Genomic DNA, 26,429 nt, shown 5'->3' with positions numbered 1-26,429 from the left:
TGAGTGACAATTGATGCCGAGTAAAGTATGTGCGCTGAGAAAAGTATAGGAGCCAAGCAAGACAGAGTTACTATAGTAGCTGAGCAAGAAATAAATCCTATATGTGCCGAGTATCAGCAATCAATAAGTGCTGAGTAACATAGAATCAACATATGAGTTTATGCCTTCACAAACTCAGATGTAAACCATTTTTGAGCTGACTTAAGATGAATCTCGAAGGATCTAAAAGATAAGATTGAATCTATTACATTCCCTATGTAATCATTGTACGACCAATCAAAAAAATGGAGAAAGCATGCAACTGATAAGAAAAGTGTAAAGAATTGTGTGGGAAAAGATGGATGAATCTCGATCTTAGATTCATACTCAACCCTAAGTCTCGAAGCCTTTATAAGGAGGTTGAAGCCCCATAATTCAATAGAGTGTGAGTGGAAGTGTAAGAGTGAATGCTAGTGAATTATTAGAAGGGGTGAGAAGACTTAGAGGAGGAACAACATTGTAGAATCGAGTTGATCAGAACAAAGCATCAACACTACGAACAAAGATATATTAGATCAGGAAGGATCAGAACAGATTAAGCAGAACAAGGATCTAGAATTAGCAATTGAAGATTGTAAGTCATTAGATCAACACATTATACTATACTTTCTAACCATTGTATTAGGAGAATGAAAATCCTATGAAGATAGGTTGGCTTAATAGCTATTTTGTAGAAACTTTAACAAGGTGTTAAATCCTTTAACAGGGTGACATTCCAAGTGAATGTTTGTAAATCCTTTAGACAAGTCACTTTTAATAGGGTGTAAAGCCTTTAATAGGGCAAGCCTTTCATAGGATAGACCATTGTTAATGGTCAAACTTTGTAACTTTAACTAGTTACATATTGCTATAGTGATAAGTTGTGGGTGTCATCCCCACCCCAATTTTACCTTCTCATTTTGGAAGGTTTTTGGGTGACCAAAATCTTGTGTTATCTATTTTTATGCATGTCTTTATTTTCATGTTAATTAGATGCATTGGGTGCATGTGAATAATCTTAGTTAAAAGTTTTAGAGGTTATGTATTGTTACTTCTGAATCACCCCCCCTCTCAGAAGTAAATCTTCCCACTTGTAAATTCCAACAATTGGTATCAGAGCCTAGTTTTCTCAAGGAGAAGCCTTACAACTTGGAGAAAATATCTAGAAATAGAAGTCTACAAACTTGGGAAGATCATAGAAAACTAGGCGATTAAGATACAACTCATTCTACCTTCTCTGGAAGAAGCCAAAGAAGAATTGACAAAATCCTTAAAGAGAAGAAGAGAGATTGCCATAGCTGAGAATGATACACAGTATAAGGAGATTGAAACCTCAAAAGTGTTTGCAAATGGAGATTCCAACAAATTTGATGCAACAATAGAAGACCTGATGGAGAAGAATAGAGCTTAAGCAGAAGATATTAGAACTCTCAAGATTGAACAAGAATCTCAAGCAATGATGCTTTGTGAAGTAACTGAACAGAAGAAAAGAGCCATTGAAGAATAGGCTATGATAGAAGAAGACAAGAAAAACCTTGCTAACATATTGGAGGAAAAGTCAATTGAGCTTGCAAGAATTTCCAACATGCAGCTAGACACCCTAAGCCAGATGATGAATGCACATCATGAGCTGAATGTTAAAGACATTGAGATCTCTACACTGAAGATACAAAATGAACAACTGCAAAATGACTTGAAAAGAGAGAAGGAGATTTAAGAAAGCTTCAACAAACCTAATGAGGCCATCAAGTATTTTGAACAGCTATTGAGATCACCAAGATCCAATAATGACACTTCAGAACTAGGATACACCAGCATTGAAAAAGCAGAGTCATCCAAGATTGTAGAAGAAAGAAGTGAGAAAGGCAAGAACACTAAACCTACTTGTCATTTTTGTGGTAAAAAGGGACATAACTCTAATGTTTGCAGGAGCAAGAATGCCAATCACCATGATAAACCTAAGAATATGGGTCACTGTCACAAGTGCAATAAGCAAGGACATCAAGCACATGACTGCAGGACTAGAACCATCAGAACACCAAGATTTGAAGGTCACTACTACAATTGCAAGAAGTATGGACATATAAATTTTGAGTGCAGATCAACGCCTATGTGGACACCTAATCAACTAGCAAGATTAAATAATCATGGATATCACTAGAATTGGGATTACAACACTAGGAAAAGTTGTCACTACTGTTAAGAATAAGGACACATCCCACAAAATTGCATAAGAACACATTTTAGAGGAAACTACAACAGATGGTTGAACCAAACTACATGCTTCAATTGCTTGAAGATTGGTCACATCAGCAAGAATTGCCCAACAAGGTCAAAGGCACCCAACTCAAAGTTCAACAAAGGAAAAGGGAATGTAGATGTTGAACACATTAGAGGAGAGATGAATAAAACATGGAAGATGAAAGATAGAGGCAACACATCCAATGGAGATATCACTTCACCCAAAAGGTCAAGTGGTCACACTTAATCCAACTAAGCAAAAGAAGGTATGTGGAATTGATACTTAATGCTTTATCATACATCAGTTCCAATACTAAGTCAGTAATGAAAAGGAAAGATTAGCATGAATAGAGATACAAAGTCAAAACTTCAAGTTTTCACAAGTGTTACTGAGTGAGAATAGTTTCCTTCAGTTGTCGAGTAAAACATAGTACATGCCAAGTTGTCTGCCAAAGTCAGTGGAAGCCGAGTGGTTAGTTGTAGCCGAGTCAATAGTAGATGCCGAGTGAAGGGAAATTCTAGTTAAAGCCGAGTAAGGGAAAACTCTAGTGTATGCCGAGTGTTAGAAAGATAATGGAAGCTGAGTAAAGCAAAATTTCTTAAGAAGTCGAGTGGACAATTGTAAATTCACTAAGCATTAAATGCTATGAAATAAGGGTAAATGATTGCATTTTGAATCATTTTTCACCATCGCGAGCAAAGAGCAAAGATGAAGAAGAGTGCAGAATGATTCCCAAGTAGATTTTTGAGCATTTGAGTAGATTTCTACAAAGATTTAGCATAGTTTCTTCGAAATTAAGGTATTTATACTTGTGTCAAGCTACACAGTTTCAAAATTTCTTTGTATTTAAACCCTAGTTTGAAGAAATGGCCTCTAGTTCTAGGAAACCTCGAGATAAAGAACCATTTGAAGTTCAGTTAATTTCTAATGAAGTCAAACAACCCAATTTCTAATGTATCCCTGAAGTTTCCTACAAGAATGACCTAGTCAGAGCCCTATCCATAATTCCTCCTAAGGTAGTAATGGTGCAAGATGTTAGGAGATGCTATAACTATAAAATAGGTGCTATTGGAGACATGGAAATTAGAGAGGCATATGATATATTATATGAGAATGGAATCTTGAAGGAAGAGTTTCGAATCATTGAGAAGAAGGGCTTAACCAGTGCCGTCGAGTTCCCTACTATTTTTAAGACTGAATGGATTAGGATTTTTTTGAGTAGGATACATGATGGTAGTTTAGGGTTAGAAGATGGCCCAGTCAAAATATCAAAAATGATTATTCATAGGGTAACAAGGTATCCAACCCTAGATCAGCCTAAAACCCTAAGGAGTGACTCCAAAGAAGCTATTGAGAAGAATACTAGGGCCAAATGAAACAAGAGAGGCATGACCATTGATACGATTAAGGATCCTCTTGTTTTGTTGTCAGAGTCATATCCCATAAATTCTACCAATTTAGTAGACTCAACAATGTTCCATGTATTGTAGTAGATGTTGGCTACAAACCTGTTAAAAAGGATCATACCCATGATCTAGCAAAATTGAAACTACAACAGATCAATGAAAATTTAGGAGCTATAAGAAGAACAAAGGGAGCTCAATGAAAATTTTGAGTAATTTTGATATGTATATTTTTCTATGTACAGAATGAATTCCCCTCTTTTGGAAAAGTCAGCTGGAAGACAAACACAAATATAGTAGCTCATTTAAATGAATACATTGAACAAATGGGAGCAAATTTTGAGACACTCATGACTAGCTATTTTGAGGATTTTAAGAAATCAATGAAACAAAGACTTAGCATTCTAGTCTCATTTGTGGAGAGGCACATAAATGATATTTGTTTTCCTATTGATATTGACTATACCTTCATCCAAGAAGCCATACCAAGGGTAAGATGGCTTAGACCACTTGGGCATGAAATAAATATTGATGAAGCATCTACAACAATCACTACTCTACTTTTAGAAGAAGTAGATAACAGTGCCCCACATTTTGGCACATATGATGTAGTGAGATCTAAAGTAGATACAGAGTTAAAGACTGCTTCTACACTTAAGAAAAAGGATAAACTAGTGAAGAAGCTTAAGGAAAAATTTGGAGAAGGCACAGTAGAGGCAGAGGAAGAAGAAGATGAAGAGGAATAGGGGTAGGAACCACTAGCATTAACCCAAGGCATGGGTGAAGATGCCGAGGAACAAGAAGATGTAGAAGAAAAAGAGAAAGCACCTAAAGTAGAGCCAAAGAAGATGAAAGCATAGAAATAATTTACTACATAACCTAAAGGAAAAAAGAAGGCAAAGCCAAGCCCAACCAAACCTACCACCAGGGCAGTTACAAGAGCTACAACAAAGGTATCCACAGAACAAGAAAAGAAGAAAGCTATAGAACAGGGAGGACCGGCAGAGAAAGAGAGGAGAAAATATGTGGCACCTCTAGAATCAGATGAAGAGAGGATAGAGTCAGATGATAATGAGAAATTTAGAGTGGTAAGTCACACCACCAAATTAGAGTTGGAAAATATTTGTGATAATATAAGAGACAATGCAGACTTGTCAGGACTTAAAGGTATAGATTTTAATAAGTTGATAAGAGAAGAACAAAATATAGTGGAAGAATCAATTTACACAATGATGGCCAAGTTCAAGAATACTCCACTTGAATTGGATAATACTGTTCCTAAGGAGCTATATTCAATTGTATAAAATAAATGACATTATTGCCTAAATATGGAGAAAGAAATAAGAGAGTCAGCATTGGCTCATGTGATGCCCAAACTCACAAAAGGTCAAATAAGTAAGGCAAGTAAGAAACATGGGAGAAAATTTGCACCCAAATATAGAGCCTTCAACATTTTGCAAAATAAAATTGAAGATGTTGTGAAGAAGTCCACTCCCATGTGGAAAGTAATCTATGGCCTTCAAATAGTTAAGAAAGGACAAGAAGATCCCTTTGAGGGAAGAAATGATGAGGATAATGAAGAAGAAAATGATAAGGAAGAAGAAGGAGAGAAAGAAAAGGAAGAAGTTGTAGTGGAAAAGGAAACACAAAAGGGTAGTATGGAAACAACTAAGGAGCAGCAATAGGAACAGAGTGTGTAAGACACACAACTGCCACCTCTTAGCCCTCCACATGTAACACCCACACCTGCAGAGAAAATAATTATGAAGGATGTTCCTGATACTTCAAGTCAGAACATTAACCCGTTGACTGCAGAGGATCTTAGAAATATCCTTCACATACTACTTTGCAATCACAATTATGTACCAATCCAATTTTGGTGAGTGTGGAGAAACTTCAAAAGGCAATAGCTGAGATAAAAAAGGAGAAGGTGAATCCACAAGAACCACCTTCACAAACTCCAACAGCTACAAGTGGACAACCACAAGAGCAAGCAGTAAAAGACACATCTGCTAAGAGTGATTCCATAGTCACAATAACTTCAACTACTGAGGAGCAAGTAGGATAGAAGGATACCTTTATTCCTACAAAAAAAAGTGAAGGTGCACCTCCTCAGATCACCATAATTGATAAAAGCAAAACTAAAGAAGACAAGGAGGAGAGCCCTAAGGAGAAGGAACAAGAGGCAATCCAAACATTGGTCAATTTGCCTACTACAGGGACTCCTACTAGAACAACACATTAATTAAGCACTGATGTAGTACTTCTACAAATATCAACACCAGGCTTGAGCTCTACCAAGGTAGCAAGGGTACTTCACTATGGGGACCCTGCACTTGATGAGGAGATAGTCATACCAAGCTATGACTATAAAAAAATGAACATAGAGAAAATCAATGAAGTGCAAGAGGCACTGGAAAAGAAGAAGAAGCAAGAGATACTTAGGAATGAGTATAGGCAAAGGCAAGCATTGATTGAAATCAAAGACATCTTTCTTGATGCTTTCGGCTTGCAAGTACCTAATGAGACAAAGCCCATAATGGAGCAACTATCCAACATAGTGGACTAGGTACATAATGAAGACCTAAACACTAATGTCAAATTACTTGAATGGTCTGAAAAGAAATTCTAGATGAAGGTAAATGAGAAAATATCTAGTGAGATAGTACTCTCACAAGTGGAGTTGGCAAAGAAGGTTGAAAAAGTGAAAACAATACTTGAGAATATATTCTCACTATACTCCAAACTATGTGATTTCTCAATTTTCACACAAGAAACTAGCTAGAGGATATTGAGCTTGGAAAGGAACTTAAAGTATCTAGTGTGCAACTACCAAAGGATCCAACTCAAAGTGAGAAGTATTTTGCTACAACACTTCACACACAAAGGGAATTATCTGTACTCATAGTAGAAAAGGCTAACACCAAGGCCAAATCAATACAAATCCAATCTGCCATAACCCCTCACATGGAAGTTTGGCACAAAGAAATGGCCTATGTAGAAAATGTCTTGAAGAAAGATCCCAATCTTTCTACATTGGAAGGCCTAGTACACCTTGTACTAAAGACAACCATCCAACTTAAAGTACTAAAAATTTCATTAGACAATTGGGATGCTTCTCTGAAAATCATTATGGAGGTAAACTAATCCTTTTTGGCTAAATATTTAATTAATGCATAGAACCCTTTGACATAAGTGTCAAAAAGGGGGAGATTTAATAAATTTGGGGAGGCAATATAATATGGAGATAATAAATGAGATACCCAAAGGAGGAGACATATCCAAAGGGGGAGAAAAGGATACAAAAATTGCAAAGGAAGATGTGTGAAAGGGGGAGTAACAAAAGAGTAGATAGAAACAGAGTAGAGAAGGGAAGAAATGGCAAGGCAGAAACAAAGAGTATCAGAATAATCAACATGAGAAAAATCTAGCATAAGGATTTTTGGATACAGAAATGGCACATCAGCTCAGGGGGAGTTACAAGTTTTTGAGGTATATAGTCTTCTACAAAATTTTGAACAAGTTTTTGAAGTTTTGAACATATGTCGAACAAGTTGTATATTATACTCATAGAGATTAGATTCATAATGCTAAGTGTTTTTGACACTCATGTCAAAGGGGGAGATTGTTGGTCTTAGATTGGTTTTGACAATTGAGTGTCAACACACTTAAGAAATTTCTAAGGTTGATGTTGAGTATAATATTGATGCCGAGTAAAGTATATGTGCCGAGCTTGAAATTCAACAAGTGTCAAGTTATTCAAGTGCCGAGTGACAATTGATGCCGAGTAAAGTATGTGTGCCGAGAAAAGTATAGAAGCCGAGCGAGACAAAGTTACTATAGGAGCCGAGCAAGACATAAATCCTATATGTGGTGAGCATTAGCAATCAGTAAGTGCCGAGTAACACAGAATCAACATATGAGTTTGTGCCTTCATAAACTTAGATGTAAACCATTTTGAGTTGACTCAAGATGAATCTCGAAGGATCTAAAAGATAAGATCAAATCTATTACATTCCCTATGTAATCAACATGTAACCAATTAGAAAAATGGAGAAAGCATGCAACCAATAAGAAAAGTGTAAATAATTGAGCAAGAAAAGATGGATGAATCTCGATCATAGATTCATACTTAACCCTAAGTCTCAAAGCCTTTATAAGGAGGTTGAAGCTGTATAATTCAATAACGTGTGAGTGGAAGTGTAAGAGTGAATGCTAGTGAAGTATTGGAAGGGGTGAGAAGATGTAGAGGAGGAATAACATTGTAGAATCAAGTTGATCATAATAGAGCATCAACATTATGAACAAAGATATATTAGATCAAGAAGGATCAAAACAAATTAAGCAGAACAAGGATCTTGAATTAGAAATTGAAGATTGTAAGTCATCAGATCAACACATTCTACTATACTTTCTAACCATTGTATTAGGAGAATGAAAATCCTATGAAGATAGGTTGGCTTAACAGCTATTTTGTAGAACCTTTAACAAAGTGTTAAATCCTTTAATAGGGTGAAATTCCAAGTAAATGTTTGTAAATCCTTTAGACAAGTCATTTTTAACAGGGTGTAAATCCTTTAACAGGGCAGGCCATTGTTGATGGCCAAACTTTGTAACCTTAACCAGTTACATATTACTGTAGTGATAAGTTTTGGGTGTCATCCCCACCCCAGTTTTACCTTCTCATTTTGGAGGGTTTCTGGGTGACCAAAATCTTGTGTTATCTATTTTCATGCATGTCTTTATTTTCATATTAATTAGATGTGTTAGATGCATATGAGAGGAGATAAAAGCAAATGAAGAGATTTTGAAACCCATTGTCAATAAATGGAGTAAAAGGAGAAAAGAGATCACATTTCTATGTTATTTTGTCATAAGATCTTCACATGACCACATTGAAATAACTTATGATTTTGCTAATGATCTTCCAGAATTTGATGATAAGAGAGTTGAGCTACAAAGAAGAATTAATAGCTATTTGGATAACTACAAGAGTAAGAAATTTGATTTATTCCCACTTGCTTTTGATAAGAAGAATAAAATGAAGAATAAAGATAAATGGGCCAAAGAATCAAATGATTTATTTTGTCTAAGAATGAATAAAGTCATTAATGAAATAGGAAATGCATGTTGGGCAACCACAATAGAAGAAATGGTGAAGGTCCAATTATTCTTTGATTCTTTAAAAAATGATTTGGTTAATATTGATAAAGAGGCTGAATATGTGATCAAGAAGCAAAATGATATTCTGCAGTTTAACTGGCCAGATGTGATGCAAGAGCATCCAGTGGTGTAAGGGCAATCCTGTATCACCCAAAAATATGCTTAGAGATAGTTTTTGTTTAATGTGTTCTTATTTCTCAATACCCATTTGGGTCAAATAAAGGTTCCAACTCTCACAATTTCACTATTAGTTTTTTGGGTTAGAGTTTTTAAGCACCTTGGGATATGTGTAGATGCGAAAAATGGGTTATTTTGTAATAGAGCCAAAATTATGATGAGTTAGAGGGTGTAATTTGGAGGGATGATTATGCTTTTAATTTAAAACACTCTAGAAAAAGAATCAGGTCAAAAGAATTTACAGTTAGAAAGTTATTACGATTTTAAGTTTCTTGGAGACCTCTTAAGAGCGCTTCAAAGTCAGATATGGGGCTCTAAATAGCCTCATACAGGGTCAAAAAATGGGGGAAAAGAGATTTTCCATAGGGTTGTAGAGTGCTTTGAGAGCTTTTTGAAAATGTAAACAGTTCGTCAATTGGAGTCCTGGTTCAAAAGTTATTCCTCCCCTAAGTTGGAATACCATTTCTAGATTCTTCTAATTTTACACTAACTTCTAACATGACTTCTGAAACCTTCTATTTTGGCAGTGGATGCCAACTATAGCATATTCTAAAATGTATTCCTAACCCTAAAAAGAATTGGGGTCTATTTAAGAACTTTTCTGGCATTGCAAAGGCAGTCCTTAGTGGAGTTAGAGAGAAGGTACTGTGTGGAGGATTTATTTCTCTAGAATCATAGTATTGTAAGCCCATAGGGAATTTTCATTGATAATAAAATTTCTCTTTTCCTGTGTGTTCATTCTGATCTTTGGTTGTGTCTTCATCAAGTGGTATCAAAGTAGGTTTTCCTGAGTGTGTAGATAAAGAGCCGACTGTGAGGCAGTTTGCACTAGGACTGTGTGGTTGTGGGTTTGAGAGAAGAAGATGCCTCCACGAAGGGAACATGGTGAAAGGGTCAGAGTTATTATCCTAAGGTTAGAGCCCTCCAGAGACAAGTTCAAGCATTGCAGGAGGAGATCTACAGAGGACTGAATGTTGCCGTAGGAAATGAAAGTGAGGAAGAAAATAAAGAAGAAGAAAATATTAGACAGTAAGGGGAAGGTGAAGAGGAATTCCTAAATCAAGCAGAGGAGAGGCTTTTAAGGGCCATTTCTAAGCTTGGAAAGAGACCTAAAATTGATGTGGGTATGTTTTTGGGAACCCTAAATCTAGATGAGTTGATCGATTGGATCAATGAACTAGAGGAGTATTTTGAGTATAAGGATATCATAGACCCAAAGAGGGTTAAATTTGCAAAGGCCAAAATGAAAGGCCATGCCAAAATCTAGTGGCAAGAGGTTCAACTGGAAAGGAATAGAAGAGGAAAGGAGAAAATCACAAGGTGGGATCGCATGGTGGACAAACTAAAGAAGCAATTCATTCCTGTTGATTATGAGCTTGATTTGTTCATGAAAATGCAAGGGTTAAAGTAAGCAGGAAAAAATATCCAGGAATATATAGAGGAATTTTATTGACTTCTTATTAGGGTAGGGCATGCAAAAACTAATAAGAAGAAGGTTTCCTGTTAACTCAGTGGGTTATGACCTAGCCTTTAGGAGGAGTTAAGTCTAGTTAGAATGACTAGCATAGAAGAGGCATACTAGTTTTCCCTACAAGTTGAAGAGAAGCTAAACAAAAAGTTTGATAGAAGGCAAAGAGAGCACAGTCAAGGAGGAAGGGGTGGTGGTAGGAAATTTGAAGGCTGAAATGAGACCCAAAAGAAAATTAAAGATGTGGGTACTAGCAGGAACCAGAGGAATGAGGGTTTCAACCGCTCCTATGATCAAAACTTTGCAGATCAAAGAGGAAGAGGAAGAGGATGTGGACAAGGTTCATGAAGAGGAGGCTTTCGTGGTACTTTTTTTCATTGCAATGAAGAAGGTCATCATGCATTTGAATGCCCTCAATAAAAAGGAAGAACAGATAGGAGAGCTGATGGTCAAGAAAGAGTTGCTCATGTGGATGAGGACGCACAGTCATTGCATTCTGAGGATGCAAAAAGAGGAGAGGTTCTCATAAATGAAAGGGTCTTACTAAGCGGTGAGATTGAACCTGGACAAAGAAGGAGTTTGTTTTGTACTAGGTGCAAGTGCGAGGATAAGTGTTGTGATGTTATTTTTGATGGTGGTAGCACTGAAAAATTGGTGTTCGAGGAGATGGTCTCTAAGCTAAAGCTCAAGAGGGAGAAACACCCCCAACCCTATTGGATTTCTTGGGTGAAGGATGATCATAAGGTCCTGGTTAGTGAATAGTGTTTGGTGAAGTTCAAGATTAGGAGTTACCATGATGAAGTTCTCTGTGACATTATTCTAATGGATATCTGCCATTTATTGTTGGGAAGACCTTGGCAATTTGATAGACATGCTGTACATGATGCTCATGCAAATACATACTCTCTGACAAAGGATGGAGTTTTCCACAAGCTGAAGCCCTTGATAAAGGAAGGTGAAAAGGTATGCAGTAGAGCTCGGATATGTCTTGTTGATGGAAGAAATTTTTTGGATGGTATGAAACATCAACGTATGTGTTATGCATTGATTCCTAGAAGAGATAAGGAAGGTAGTAGTGAAATTCCACCTGAAGTTTCAGGCCTATTAAGTGAGTATGGAGATGTCATCTCTAATAATGTTCTAGAAGGGTTGCCACCAATAAGGCAAATTAGTCATCAGATAAATTTAATCCCTGGAGCTAGTTTGCCTAACAAGGCTACTCATAGGATGAATCCTATTGAAACTGAGGTGCTAAACAGACAAGTTCAGGAGCTATTGAGGAAGAGTTTGATTCAAGAGAGCTTGAGTCCATGTGTAGTACCTGTAGTACTAGCACCAAATAAGGATGGAGAGTGGAGAATGTGCATCGACTCTCGAGCTATAAATAGAATAACCATCAAGTATTGGTTTCCTTTGCCAAGAATGGATGATCTTATGGACTGCTTGAGTGGAGCTCAGTACTTCACAAAGATAGATCTCAAGAGTGGTTATCATCAGATATAGATACAAGAGGGAGATGAGTAGAAGACTACATTCAAGATCAAGAAGGGTCTATATGAGTGGTTAATCATGCCCTTTGGACTGAACAATGCGCCAAGCATCTTCATGCGGCTTATGAATGAGGTACTAAAGAAATTCTTCGAAAAATTCATTATTGTCTATTTGGATGATATTTTAATTTTCAATAAGACTTTGGATGAAAATTTATTTCACATTTTTAGTGTCCTTGAAAGGTTGAGGGAAGAGATAATGTTGATTAATTTGAAGAAATGTAGCTTTGTAAAAAAAGAGTTAGTCTACTTGGGGTTTGTTGTATCATTTGAAGGTCTCAAAATGGATCCAAAGAAGGTAAAGGCCATCTTGGAATGGCCTACTCCAAGGTTTGCTACTGAGGTGAGATCATTTCATGGTCTAGTTAGTTTTTACAGAAAGTTCATTAAGAATTTTAGTAGTATATGTGCACCCCTGACCAAAACAATAAGGAGGGATAAGAAAGAGTTCAAGTGGACTACAACAGTTGTAAGGAGTTTTGAATTATTGAAGAAGAAGGTGACAAAGCAACCTATGTTGGCACTTACAGATTTTAGTAAAGTGTTCTAGGTAGATTGTGATGGTAGTGGTAGTGCTATTGGGGCTGTATTGAGCCAAGAAGGTAAGCCTATTGCATATTTTAGTGAAAAATTGAATGATGCAAAGAAGAAGTATTCTATTTATGATCGGGAGTTCTATGCAATCATTACAATCATTCAAGCCTTAAAGAAATGGATGCATTATTCATTGCCAAAAGAATTTGTCTTGTATACTAATCACCAGGCATTACAGTTTCTAAATAGCCAAGGTAAATTGAACTAGAGACATATGAAGTTGGTAGAGTTCATGTAGAGCTATACATTTTTGTTGAAACATAGAAGTGGAAGGTCTAATAGGGTTGCAGATGATTGAGTAGGATACAGTTGTTGTTGGTAGTAATGCAGGTTGAAGTGGTTGGGTTTGATGAACTCAAGAATCTATACCCTGAGGATCCTGATTTTGCTGAAGTGTGGAAAGCTTGTAAAGAACTTGTTACTGTAGACAGAACTAGGTGGCTAGATTATTTGATCCAAGATGGTATGTTGTTCAAGGGTAGTCAATTATGCATTCCAAGGAGCTCCATGAGGGAAAACTTGATCAGAGAGAAACATAGTAGGGGAATGGCAGGACACTTTGGTTGAGATAAGACCATTTCCATTCTTAGAGAACATTATTTTTTGCCTCAAATGTCATAAGATGTAAAGAAATTTGTGCAGAGTTGTCAAGTATGTCAAGCAGCCAAAGGATTTAGTCACAATACTAGACTTTATCAGCCATTGCCTGTTCCATCAAAGCCTTGGGAGGACAGAAGTATGGATTTTATTCTTGGATTGCCTAGGACACAAAGGGGTAATGACTTAGTATTTGTGGTGGTTGATAGGTTCTCCAAGATGGCACATTTCATCCCATGCCACAAGACTCATGATGCTATACATATTGCATATTTGTTTCTAAGAGAGGTGGTAAGACTACATGGCCTCCCAAAGAGTATTGTTTCTGACAGAGATACTAAATTTGTGGGGTAATTCTAGAGGACTTTATGGAAGAAGTTGAGGATAGAATTGAGGTTCAATTCTACACATCATCCGTAGTCTAACGGATAGACTGAAGTGGTAAATAGAAGTCTGGGCAATTTACTAAGGTGTTTAGTAGGAGATAAGCCCAAGGGATGGGATTTGATTTTGCCACAAGCAGAATTTGCTTACAATAATTTTGTAAATAGGAGTACTGGTAAATCACCATTCCAAATTGTGTATGGAAGTAGTCTAAGGATTGCACTAGAATTGAGGAAGATGAAGCAAGGGGAGAGGACAAGTGCCAAGGCAGAAGAATTTGCTGAACATATCAAGGGCCTACATGAGGAGGTCCATGCACACATCACCAAGATGAATAAACATTATAAAGCTAGGGAAAATCAAAGGAGGAGACATAAGGAGTTCCAAGTGGGGGATCTGGTTATGGTACACTTATGAAAGGAATGGTTTCTAGTGGGTACTTACAACAAGCTAAAGATGAAGAAATTTGGCCCCTACAAAATTTTGAAGAAACATGACTTGGGAAATGCATATGAGGTGGAGTTGCCAGATGGGATTCACATTTCTCCTATCTTCAACATTGTAGACTTAACAGAATATCATGATGATGGTGTAGATGAGGGGTTGATGCTAGAGCCATGTCTAATTCCTACTTCTAAGAAGGAGGAGATAGAAGAGATTCTAGATAGTTGTCTAGGCAGGAGTACCAAAAATAGGCAGTATGAAGAGTACCTGGTGAAGTGGAAAGGATGACCAATAGAGGACTTGACTTGGATATCAGTAGCAAAGGTTACTCATTTGGATTTTCCTCTACCATAAAGTGACAGGGTCACTTTTCAATCTACCTTGGGTGTCTGATGCAGGAGCATCCATTGGTATAAGGGCAAACTTGTATCACCCAAAAATATGCTTAGAGATAGTTTCTATTTAATGTGTTTTTATTTTTGGATACTCATTTGGGTCAAATAAAGGTTCCAACTCTCACAGTTCCACTACTAGTTTTTTGGGTTAGAGTTTTTAAGCACCTTGGGACACATGTAAATGTAAAAAATGGGTTATTTTGTAATAGAGCCAAAATTATGATGAGTTAGAGGGTGTAATTTGGAGGGATGATTATAATTGTAATTTAAAACTCTCCAGAAAAAGAATCAGGTCAAAAGACTTTACGATTAGAAATTTATTGCAGTTTTAAATTTCCTGGAGACCTCCTAAGAGCACTTCAAAGTCAAATATGGGGTAGTAAATGGCCTCATATAAGGCCAAAAAATGGGGAATGAGTAAAGTTGGTCCATAGGGCTGTAGAGCACTTTGAGAGCTTTCCAAAAATATAAATGGTTCATCAATCAGAGTCTCGGTTCAAAAGTTATGCCTCCTAGAAGTTGGACTACCATTTCTGGATTATTCTAATTTTACACTGACTTCTAACATGACTTTTGGAAACTTCTATTTTGGTGGTGGATTCCAAATGGCATATTCTAGAATGTATTCCTAACCCTAAATGAATTGGGGTCTATTTATGAACTTTTTTGGCATTGTAAAGGCAATCCTTAGTGGAGTTAGAGAGAAGGTACTGTGTGGAGGATTTCTTTCTCCATAATCATATTATTGTAAGCCCATAGGGCATTTTAATTGATAATAAAATTTCCATTTTCTTGTGTGTTCATTCTGGTCTTTGGTTGTGTTTTCATCAAGATGACACACTTTTTGACAAGTGGATTGCAGATATTGCTTCTAATGAGCAGTGGGAAGAGGTTGAGAGTGATAATGATGAGATGGATCAAAATGAAATTCAAATCATTGATACACCTTTGATTTTTTTAGAGGAAAGAAGAAGATAAGGGAAACCATCTCAAATGGGAAGTATTGTGGGCCAGATGGATGATTGGCAAAAATAAAACCAGGTATAACTGTCAGCTTGACAATACATGATGATGCATGTGGAAATGATAGAGTTGAGGTAAATTTGTAGGAATCAGAGCCTGACACATCATTGGTGAACCTGATAGCTACATATGCCAAGGATTTAGAATAGTAGAAGAGCAAATCACTGAAGTCATAGCCTTTGAAGATGTAACAAAAAAGTGGACCCACCGAAAGAATGTTTTGATGTAAAAGTCTTTCTATTACACACAGTTTTGTCTTTTGTTACAGCTTTATAATGTAAATATCTTTTGTTAAAGGACAATTATCAGTTCTCAATGCCTAAAGCTTGTTGCATCTCACAATATATAAGTTAGATTCTAGGGCTAGAGAAAGGGGTTTGAATTATTGTCTGTCCAAGTCTTTTCTAAGTCTATTTGGTCTTAGTCCTTTTGATGAATACTTTGTGATATATTTTCTCTGTAGGTTTATGAGAATACATCAATTTGATAGGATTTAGATGTTTTGTCTTGAGTCATTCGAAGTCTTGTTCAATTGTATACAATTATTTTCAAAATGAAATTAATACAAAGATGAACTGTCATCACATCTTTTCTGGCTAAATCTTGTCTCCATTTCTTTTACTTGGTTATTTTGAAGTTGTATAAGCAAGGCTTGTCCAATTGAATACATTTGAATCAAATTGTATATAAATTCAGCATCGCTGTTAGTTCAATGAATTAAATAAACGCTTTAATGGTATTGATAAGGTCTCCATGGTAATAGGAATGATGTTTGTAAGTACAATTTTTGGTAAGAATTGTTGATAATGTTGATTGTAAAGCAATCAATCAGATCTAGGAATTGAATGGGCTCTAAATCCCAATGGATGAGGCACTAATCTATTAAATTCAATCTATATATGAAGAAATCATAGAAAAGCATCAAAATCAAACTCAAAATCAATTTTTATTTCATTTTTTAAAAGATATCAATGTTGGTCAACACTTGTTTGCATTTGATCTCTAAGCCTTAGTTAGCTACTATTGTTAGAAATATTTGCAAATTTGAGAAGAATTATGACCAAATCTGCTTATAAGGGTTGTGTATTATCTTAAGGTGTCATGGAATAAAGAAAATATGTATATGTTAGAGATAGGAGATGAGAATCATAATGAAACTAAGAGATTCTTACTCAGTAGCATTCATTTGAACCATCCCTCAGGTATACCCACCTTGGTTCTGTAGAGCCTAAAGAGTAGGAAATCTATCTTGATTTCATTGCAGTTGGGTCTAGATAAGGAAAAAATTCAATTTTTAAAAGGAAGTGGCTAATCCTTAGATTGTTTATGCTTTCATTATCCTGGTATTGAGTATCTTGTTACTTGATAATTGAAAAACACCAACAAAATGGCAACTTCGCTAGGGAGGTGTGTGTGTAAAGTGTACTATAGTTTCTTTGATCTTGTTGTGTATGTATGTGTTAGATCATTTTGTAGTACTGTTTATGGTTGTAGTAAGCTTGTTTCAATGACATACCTTGAGAATTAAAAAAGAAGAAGAGAGAAAAAACCCTAGTGCCACAGGTGTACATTGACATACACAACCTCTATGAAGTGTCTTATCTGTCAAGGAAGAGTTGTACTTATGTGTTTTTTTGTGATTGGTCCCTTATGTTATAAAGATATTTGGTATTTTCTTGTAATTTTTCTTTTAAAGTCAAGAGCTATCTTAATGTCATATTTTTCCTAAAATAGGGTGGTGACTCAGTCAAGGTTTTCAAGCTAGTGCTTATTTAATAAGAAATTTTCTTTAATGGCTGATAAAAGGAAGAATACAAGAGCTTACACAAGGGCCAATCCTAATATACCCTTATATACTAATTTTCTCTGAGGTGGTAGGAAGAATCAAGGCAAAAAGAAAGCAGATCCAAATCCCACATGGAAACCAAGGAGTAACACTTCAGTTTACCCTCAATACCAACCAGTGGTAGGAAAGGAGTCCTCCTCACCGAGTTCTAAGTTAGAAACCATGAGGTTTTTGGGAGGGATTATTAGTACCCCACTATAAGAAGACCAAGTTTATCATGATAAGAATGGTTCCTTAGTAGGAGATACATTTCATAGATCAGATATGAATCATAAGTTAGGATATGGGAATGTAATGAAGGATACAGGAACAATTCCATTTATGGAGACCAATCTTATAGATCTTGATGATCTTGTTGATTCAGAATTAACTTCTACAGATCCTAAGGAAGTATGTTCAGAAATAGAAGTTCTGAAGAAATGGTTCACAAAAGAGGAGGTCAAACATATCCATTTGGAGAAGGAAAGAGAACACCATTATTGAAAGAGATAACCTACTTAGAAGGATGGTTGCCTTGAAAGAAAAAAACAAGAAGTTGGAAGAAAGGACCTCAATCTTTCATGCTAATGTGTTTGGGGATATAGATAGTTTAAGGTCTAAAGTTCTAGAACAAGAAAAATTCATGAGCCAAAAGCAAGAACCTGTCATTTCCCAAGTCCAAGCCTATAAGCCCCTCCAAGAAGATCCTGTAGAACCTATTGTGAAACCCACTAATAAAGGAAAGGGCAAAGCTATAGGAATTCAAATAAATAAACCCCAAGCTGCATTAAGAAAATCTATAAATCCTGCCATGTCTAAACTAGACCTTGATCTTGAAAAGGCTAGAAAAGAGAAAGAGGATCTGACAAAGGAACTTGAGAAGGTTGAGAATGAAGCTCAAGTAGTAGAAACCAAGAGAAAGATTCAATTTATCAAGTCTAACTGCACTTTATCTTCCTGACCCAACTTGTCTACTCAAACTGCAACTTCTGTGCCTACTTGTGGACTAGTAATATCTAGTTAGGCTATGTCTCAGTCTGCCCCTGTCTCTTCATCCACTACTAGTATTTTGATCCCTACTTCCCAAATACAAAAATCTCAAGCCAATATTTCTCAAAATTAGGCCAATATAGAAAGCACATCAAATGCTACTAGTTTTTCAAAGAAGCCTATATATATGGAAAAATTTAGAAAAATATCATTCCTGGGGATTCCTGGTTTCCCTCATCCCATATCTTTTGATCTAAGAGATAAAGTTATTAAGTTCTCTAGGAACAATGCTGTCACTGGAGAGGAACACTTGAGAGTCTTTGTAGACATGTTGAATGACTTTGAAGTTGAGCATGAGGATGTGGTGATGAAACCATTTGTGCATTCATTAATAGAAGATGCCAGTGATTGGTTTAGGAGATTACTAGATGATTGTATTAGTTCCTAGAGTGATATGGAAATTTTTTTCAAAGAACAATATGGAGACAATACTAAGGCTCATTTTATGTTGAATGATTTAATATTAAGAAGAACCTTAATGAATTTACATTTGATTTCAATGTAAGATTCCATAAAGTAATGTACAAGTTATTTTAGGTTATGAGATTGAATGAGGATGTTTATCTTACAACATATTTTAATGCTATTGATAGCAAGATTATGTATCAGTTGAGGGATACAAAAACTAAGACTTTGAGGGATGCTTTCAAAATTGTAGTAAATATTGAAAATAATAGAAAATCATATGGAAAGCTTGGGAGGAGAGATGATCCAAAGTTATTCAATCCCAAGAATAAAAACAAAAGGAAAGTTGATAAAACTCCCGTAGGTAAGAAACTTGAAGAATCCTCAATGGGTCAAATATTGGACTTATTAAAGAAGATGAATCCATCAAATTTTAGTTCAAACAAACCCATTTTTGGTGAGAAGGCTCAGTCAAATAATAACCATTTCAATAGACAACCAAGAATGCAGAATTACCCCTACACCACTCAATTGAAGGATGGTAAACCAATTCCCAACCAAACCTAGAATATAAAAGATAAGGGTACACCAAATCCTCTATAGAGAAGCTCTATTAATATGAATGATGATTTACCATGGTGCATTATATGTCAATCACCTCACTCTACAGATTATTGTGTAGTTGCCTAGTCATTTTCTTCAGATCAAAGTACACAACATGAAGAAGAAGAAGAAAAAAGCCATGATGATGTAAATTGTAATATGGTAGACATGTTTGATGATTGTGTAGATTCTGATTTGGAGGAACATAAGGATGATGTTACTAATCAGAGAATTGCTTACTAGCTACATCATCAACTAGTATTCTTAGATGATAAAAATTATGATAAAGTCAAATTATGTAATGTATCTTCAAATGTTGATAATATAAACTTGAGAATGCCTTCAAAGGAAGAGATTGGCAAAATCACTGTAGAAATGATCTCTCAAGTGCACAGTAACTATAACTTGAGGAATACGACAATTGGAAATAATGTTGGCAAATCTTCTGGTATATTCATCAAGGATATTACACACAAGATGAAGGATGAGAGTAGCAAGACTCATACTTGTTGCCCCACTTTTCATCCTGTACCCATTATGCAAAGTGGAAAATGATCTTGTATCTCAATTAGGTTTAGGTTTTTCTGAGTCTATTTCTTTTCCCCAAGTGAAAAGTCTCTCCATCAGGTTTTCATCTTCCTCCTTCTCCTGCATTACATAACTAGGTGGGTTTCCCTTATTGTCATGAGTTTTGTGGGTAGTCTAGAATCCTTTTCAATGGAGATTCTTGGGTCATATCATGATCTTCACAACGTAATTTCCAAGAATGAACTTGCTCGCGACTCATTATAGTTTGCACATAAAGAAAATGAATTTTGTGAAAAACCTAGCATCAGTTTCTCCTTGGCGGAGTTTCGCACTGTGAAGGTGATTTTTTGCAGAGGTCAAAAAATAAGATTTACAGGCTAAAACAAAGAAGAAACGAGTTGTTTTGTGGATAGATCTTCCTTACATTACAATATTCCACCTTGGGAGTCACTCAAAATCCATCATAATGATTAGAATAGTGGTTGGAAGAAAACTCTAAAGTAGCTTCTCCTTTAATTCACTCATGTGGTGTGGATCTAATGGATTTATCCTTTAATTCACTCCTGTGGCACAACTCTTGAAAATTAATGGGTGGATTGGGATTTCTATATAGAGACAAACATAACAAATTTTCAAACTACCACTTTCTTATTTGAATATTTATGTTGTTGAATTGAATAGTGATTTCATAATTCTCATAGTTGCAAAGCTCTATTCTTTGTGCTATTTTCAGTCTTAAGATTTTCAATTCATCGCTATCTCAATTAAGATGGCAACAAGATTCGTTGGATTCAATGGACTGAATGAGATTAAGTCAACATTGTAGAATGTTATAGATACCTCATTCCATTTCTTCGACATGCAATATTTTCAAAGAAGGTTGAGGACGGAACCAATTCACCCAATAACAGAGAAACTCCGAGGAAGTGGGCTAGTGGAAGCAGCCAAGTTTCTAGTGGCAATTTAAGCCCCCAAGCTAATCGTCAAATGTATTAATCATTACAATCTGGATACTAAACAAATTTTGTTGCCAGATCATATAGTTTTGATCTCAATTGATTGACAAACCATAGTCAATTGCCTCCAGCTTCCAAAGTGGGAAGAATTTTTCGAATTGACCATGGGAGGAGCCATGTCCGAGTTCTCCTTGAAGAAGATGGTGTGGCGGAAGGAAATCATGAGATCTTGGTTCCAAAATCCATGTGGACCTAAGAGTAAGGTTCCTAAGACCCTTTTTGGCACTGATCTCAAGCCCGAAATTATGGACATCCTGGTTCTTTTACATCAGTTGAAAGGTGAGGTAGAAGCACTTAATTTCATAGAACAATATTTCTTTTTAGTGAAAATAATCTATTCAGACACACATTATTTTGATTGGGCATATGAGGTGAGTGAACATCTATCTAGAGCTCTTAGTGCTACAAAGTTCTACAATACCTTCTACATATCTTCTTTCCTAATTTATATGTTGGCTTCTTTAAAATTGTGGTTGGGCCTTCCCAAAATAGAGGATTTTCCTAATGATGTAAAAATTTATGAATTTTATCCATGCTTGTACTTATAGAATAGTTATGCAGAGTATGTCAGGGTTAATGACTCTTTTACAATGAGGATTTGTAGGGAGCTACAAGGATGCCAAGAAAGGAGGTTTAGCCCAGAAGAAATGGAGGCCATCAGTTAGTTTGGTAGCTACTTCATTCAATTCTCATCCTTCTCATATTTGCATCTTGCAACTTTCGACAAATTTCCCCTAAAGCTGCCTAGATACCCAAGTGACATGATTGTGATCATAGAGATTGTGAGACAAGCTATCCAAGTGAATGTGTTGAGTGCCAATCTAAGGAAGAAGGGATATGAGTTCCCCATGAAGGTCAGGGCTTACAATTGTGATTCTCGGTTTGATGCCAAAAACATGCTCAAATCATTCGAGAATAAGTACAAATTGGAGGAATATGAGGTTGTGAGGCCCATGTTCGACTCAAATGGATATGCAAGAGAGGTGCTTCAATTCGGGAGTGTGATCAAGAATGTCACCACTTTGGAGGATTATTGGATAAATTGCAGGGATGAGTTGGAAAATCGAGATCGTGCTTTTGCCAGGCTCACGATGGAACAAATAAAGACATATGGAATTGATCTCAATGTAGAAGGATTGGAGGATGATGGTCAAAATATGTATAGCAATACATATTTGACTAAATTAAGGGGAATTCCTATTAGTTCTGAGCCATATGTGGATGTGGAAGAGAATCTTGATGGCTAGGATAATCAAGAGAAACGGGAAATGGGTCAAGTGGACAACTAGAAAGAGCCAGAGTAAGGGTGCAACCACTCAAGCTTCTCCAACAACTACAATGCCTACTTCATCTTAGAGTACTACAGTGGGTGTGACCATAGCTTCCACCCAAGGACCAGCTCAACCTACAGGCGGAGGTGATCAACCCCCAGAAAAGAATATCCCTATAGCCCAGACATGTCATGATGGGTCCTTGCCAGTTATAGGAACCCAAACTAGTACTGAAGAGAAGAAAGCGGAAGAACCAAAGGATAGTGCTCCTACTCCAGTACCTTCCCCACATGCTACTCCCATTCCATATCCACACACTAGCCCCATTCCTTCTCCACATACCACTCCAATCCCATCTCCTCATCATAGCCCCATGCCATTAGTAAGTGCTTCACTTTTGAGGCCAGGTGGTTCCCCTATATAGATAGTAGACCTTGGAGATCGAAAAAGTAGCAACAGTGAGTCCATTGAATCATATGAAGAGACTAAGAAGACTTTAGAGATGGAGAAGGGCAAGGATTCTTCCAAACTCATCTCTAAAGATTCAAAGCATCCTTTCTCTTCAACTACTGTAACCACAACTCTAGTGAAGAAGAAAATGTTCAGCATTCAATCACTTGGAATAGCTTCCAAAGTGATTGGGATTGACTCTTGGTTAGAAGATACTTTGGAAATGAAAAGAAAGAGGAAGGATGAAAGTGTTTCTACTAAAGACACTGTATCCCTTGCAGTTCATTCTGGGACTGCATTGGCAAAAGTCAAGAAGCAAAAGAATTTTTCAATACTAGGGTAAGATCCAGAAATAGGGCACTTGAAAATGGAAATAGCTAAGCCAAAAAAAGGAGGGAGAATTGAGGATATGACTACTGATGATTTTACTTTGCATTCAATCGACCTTGGGGAAGCCAGACATGATACAAAGGTTGGCTTGTGGAGATCGAGTAATGAAGTGATGGAAGGACAATTAGAGAGTCTCAAATTGTCAAAGATCAAGATGAAAGTAGAAATAGAAGAATTGAATAAGTTTATTAGGTAGCTAGTCACTCCAATAGAAACTATTTCTAGTATGTCTATGACTCAGACTCCTAGTGCAGTTGAAGTGCAAGCTCTCATTTCCTAGCTCCAGGAAGATATGCACTATGGCCAAATTGGTAGAGAGTGGATTGAGAGACTCAAATTAGAAGGAGTTTCTCTCATAGATCAAATTGAAAATGTTATCCTTAGACGAGAAATAGAAAATGATAACATATTATCTAATAGTAATACTCTAGCCGGAGAAAGAGTCAGGTGTGATGAATGCATCTCCCTTTTAAAGATGATCATCTAGATGAAAGTAAAAGAAGCAGTCAAAGCCAATATTCTAAAGAAAGGGAATGAACCTTTGTTCGAATGGTTCCAAAGTATGTAGTTCAAGCTAGAAATGATATAGGAAGCTAAGAAGGGGCTCAAGGAGATAGAGGGTAAAATAAAGAAAACTCAAGATAGAGGATTTGAACCGATGAGAGGGCCACACACTGACTCTCAAACCAGTGGTCAAGGAAAGGACCTCATTAGAGTGGAATTAATGAAAAGTAACTTCTCTAATTTTTTGGATAATCTATCTGTAGTGGCTTCCAGTAGTCAGAATAGAACTGCAGAACTCCAAGCTCTCAGTGGATGGATACATGTGGCCACGGTGGCCATAGAGGAGTTGCTGGATTAGTTGAATGTAGTAAAAGAGTTAGTGAGGGAACATGCAAAATGGCTTTTAAGATTCACTAATACACACGTGCCCAACCATGAAGAACTAATCCCAATAGTGGTTGTTGCTAAGGCGTATAGGGCAAAAACTGAAAAGGGGAAGAAGTCTAAGTGACTCATATTATGCTCCCTTTTTGTTTTCTTTTGTAATTTTTTAATTCGACAAATTGGCACCTTGCCATTTGTCACCCTCAGAAGATGAACCTGTTAGGATAAACCATTGACAGAAATAAAAACTACATGCAAATATAACTAATAACAGAAAATAATAGAACACACAGAAATGAACACAAGGCACCAAGATTTAACATGGTTCACCCAATCCCTGGGCTACGTCCACCAAATAGCAAGTTCGATCTTATTACAATCCAGTGATTACAACCTGATTACAATCCGTAATCCCTTACAGCTCAATACCGCCACAAGAACCAATTTCGTATCACCACATCTAAAAAATACCCAACCCTAAGCCCTTTTTATACAAGTATTAAACCGCTTTAGGGTTATAACATGTCGGCCATAATATGTCAGCTACCATGTTGGCTACTTCCCAAATTTTTTTTTTTGGGGCGATGCCCCGAACCCCACTATTTATGAAGTATGTGTAGTACTTTCCTGATCAGTCACCACAATCTAACAGAACCAATTAAGCTTCCATTGTAACGGTCATCTCAAGAACTCTAGATGTATGAATTGAAAAGATTAATGAAAGGTCAGCAAAATTTTTGGTGTGAAGTACTTTTTGTTATAGAGACAATCAAATGGTATTTTATTTCAATCATTTTTTTCTCAATTAGTATTGCATTTAGTTCATATTTTCTCTTTTATTTGAATTGAAACAAGGGAAAAACAGAGCTTTACCTCCTCTATTTTGAGGCAATGAATGAATGTGATAACTATTATTATAGTTCATTCGAAGAGGAAATCTTTCTAACGTTCCCAATTTATTAGTCATAGTTTAGATTTGAATTAGCTTAGTTCAGCATCAGTTTATTATGTGGGTGGAATTTATGGATTCATAAGATATGTGGATGCATAAATTTGTTTCAGTATTAAGAAGTTTTTATTTGCCTGAGTTGGATTTTATTTAGGTCTAGCTCAGTTATCCCTCTACTGTTCTTGGGTTAAGAACATACTCCAAAGTAGTTTAGGAAGAAAACAAAATTCATTGCAAATCTAGTTGAGGGAGCTATACCTACCAATTCAGAGGAAAGCTAAAACATCCATAAGGAGCTTTCCAACTATTTGTGATCAGATATTATTCTGAATTGGGCATTAAAGAGTAATAATATGAAATAATTTTTTTTTTTACCAATAATACTGAGACAACAAAGGCCAAAGAAAGTAAAATCAAGAAGTGGGAACCTAAAAAGAAAGTGCAATTTCAAACAAGTGATACCTCTAAATAGTAATGCAAGAAAAGAATTCAACATCTGATTTAGCCAAGAAGATCATAGTGCCTACTATTCAAAGGACTTTCACTCCAGGTATGCTTATGAAGTCCAGTGTGTTTGAACCTATTGATATGATATCTATGTTTTCACAAATTACTATCAAAGTACCTTTGTATGAACTATTTAGAATCGAGGAGCACAAGAGTAAGGCCTTATCATGGTTGGGTGGGATAGGAAATAATAGTAATATGATTCAACTGAGTACCATTCAGAAAACCCCAGTAGTGGTAGAAGATAATGGTATTATATCCCAAATCCCATAGATGTGTTTGGATGATTCATCAGTACCCTACATAGAAGATATTGACCCATTTTTTCTTAGTTCGATCATAAAAGGAAAAACCCTAAAACACTACATGATAGGTTTAGGAGCCTCTAACACCATCATGCATTTTAAAGTTATGGGAGCTTTAGGTCTAAAGGTAGATACTAAACAAGGAAGATGTAGAGGTATGGATGCTAGAGAAGTTCCTATTATAGGTACTATCAGTGCACTACTATTGAATTTAGCTACATAACCTGAAGCAAAATTGATCATGTCAATCCTTGTAGTTGATATCCTTCCACATTATGGGATGTTTCTCTCTAGAAAGTGGAGTGTTGCTATGGGAGGTAGTCTACAATGTGACTTTTCTTATGCAACTTTTTGGGTAGATAGGGAGCCAAGGACCACTAAAATTGTAGGAGAAGGCATTGATAAGGATTCAAAATGCTTTTTGGACACTGGTATAAATGCTTTTAGGGTAGAATTGATCATTCAAGAAGTAGAGAAATTGCCTACTATGATTGAACATGAAGTGGAATACTATATGGATTCACAAATTTTGTGGACTATGTACTTTGATGGGGCTAGTTCCAAAGAAGGTTCAGGGGTAGGAGTAGTTTTTTTCTCCCCTGAGAGAACACCTTTAGATATTCATTTACTTTAAAATTTTCTTGTACCAACAATATAACAGAGTATGAAGCCTTGTTGTTAGGATTGAAAGTTACTACCCACCATGGGATAAAGAAGTTACATGTCATAGGTGATTTCAAACTGGTCATTTCACAGATAAAGGAAACCTATGCTTCAAAAAACA

This window comes from Cupressus sempervirens, chromosome 11, assembly GCF_028749045.1.
Source record: "Cupressus sempervirens isolate cs-2001-9-10 chromosome 11, ASM2874904v1, whole genome shotgun sequence".
In the NCBI taxonomy this organism is placed as follows: domain Eukaryota; kingdom Viridiplantae; phylum Streptophyta; class Pinopsida; order Cupressales; family Cupressaceae; genus Cupressus; species Cupressus sempervirens.
This window is presented reverse-complemented; position numbering follows the sequence as displayed.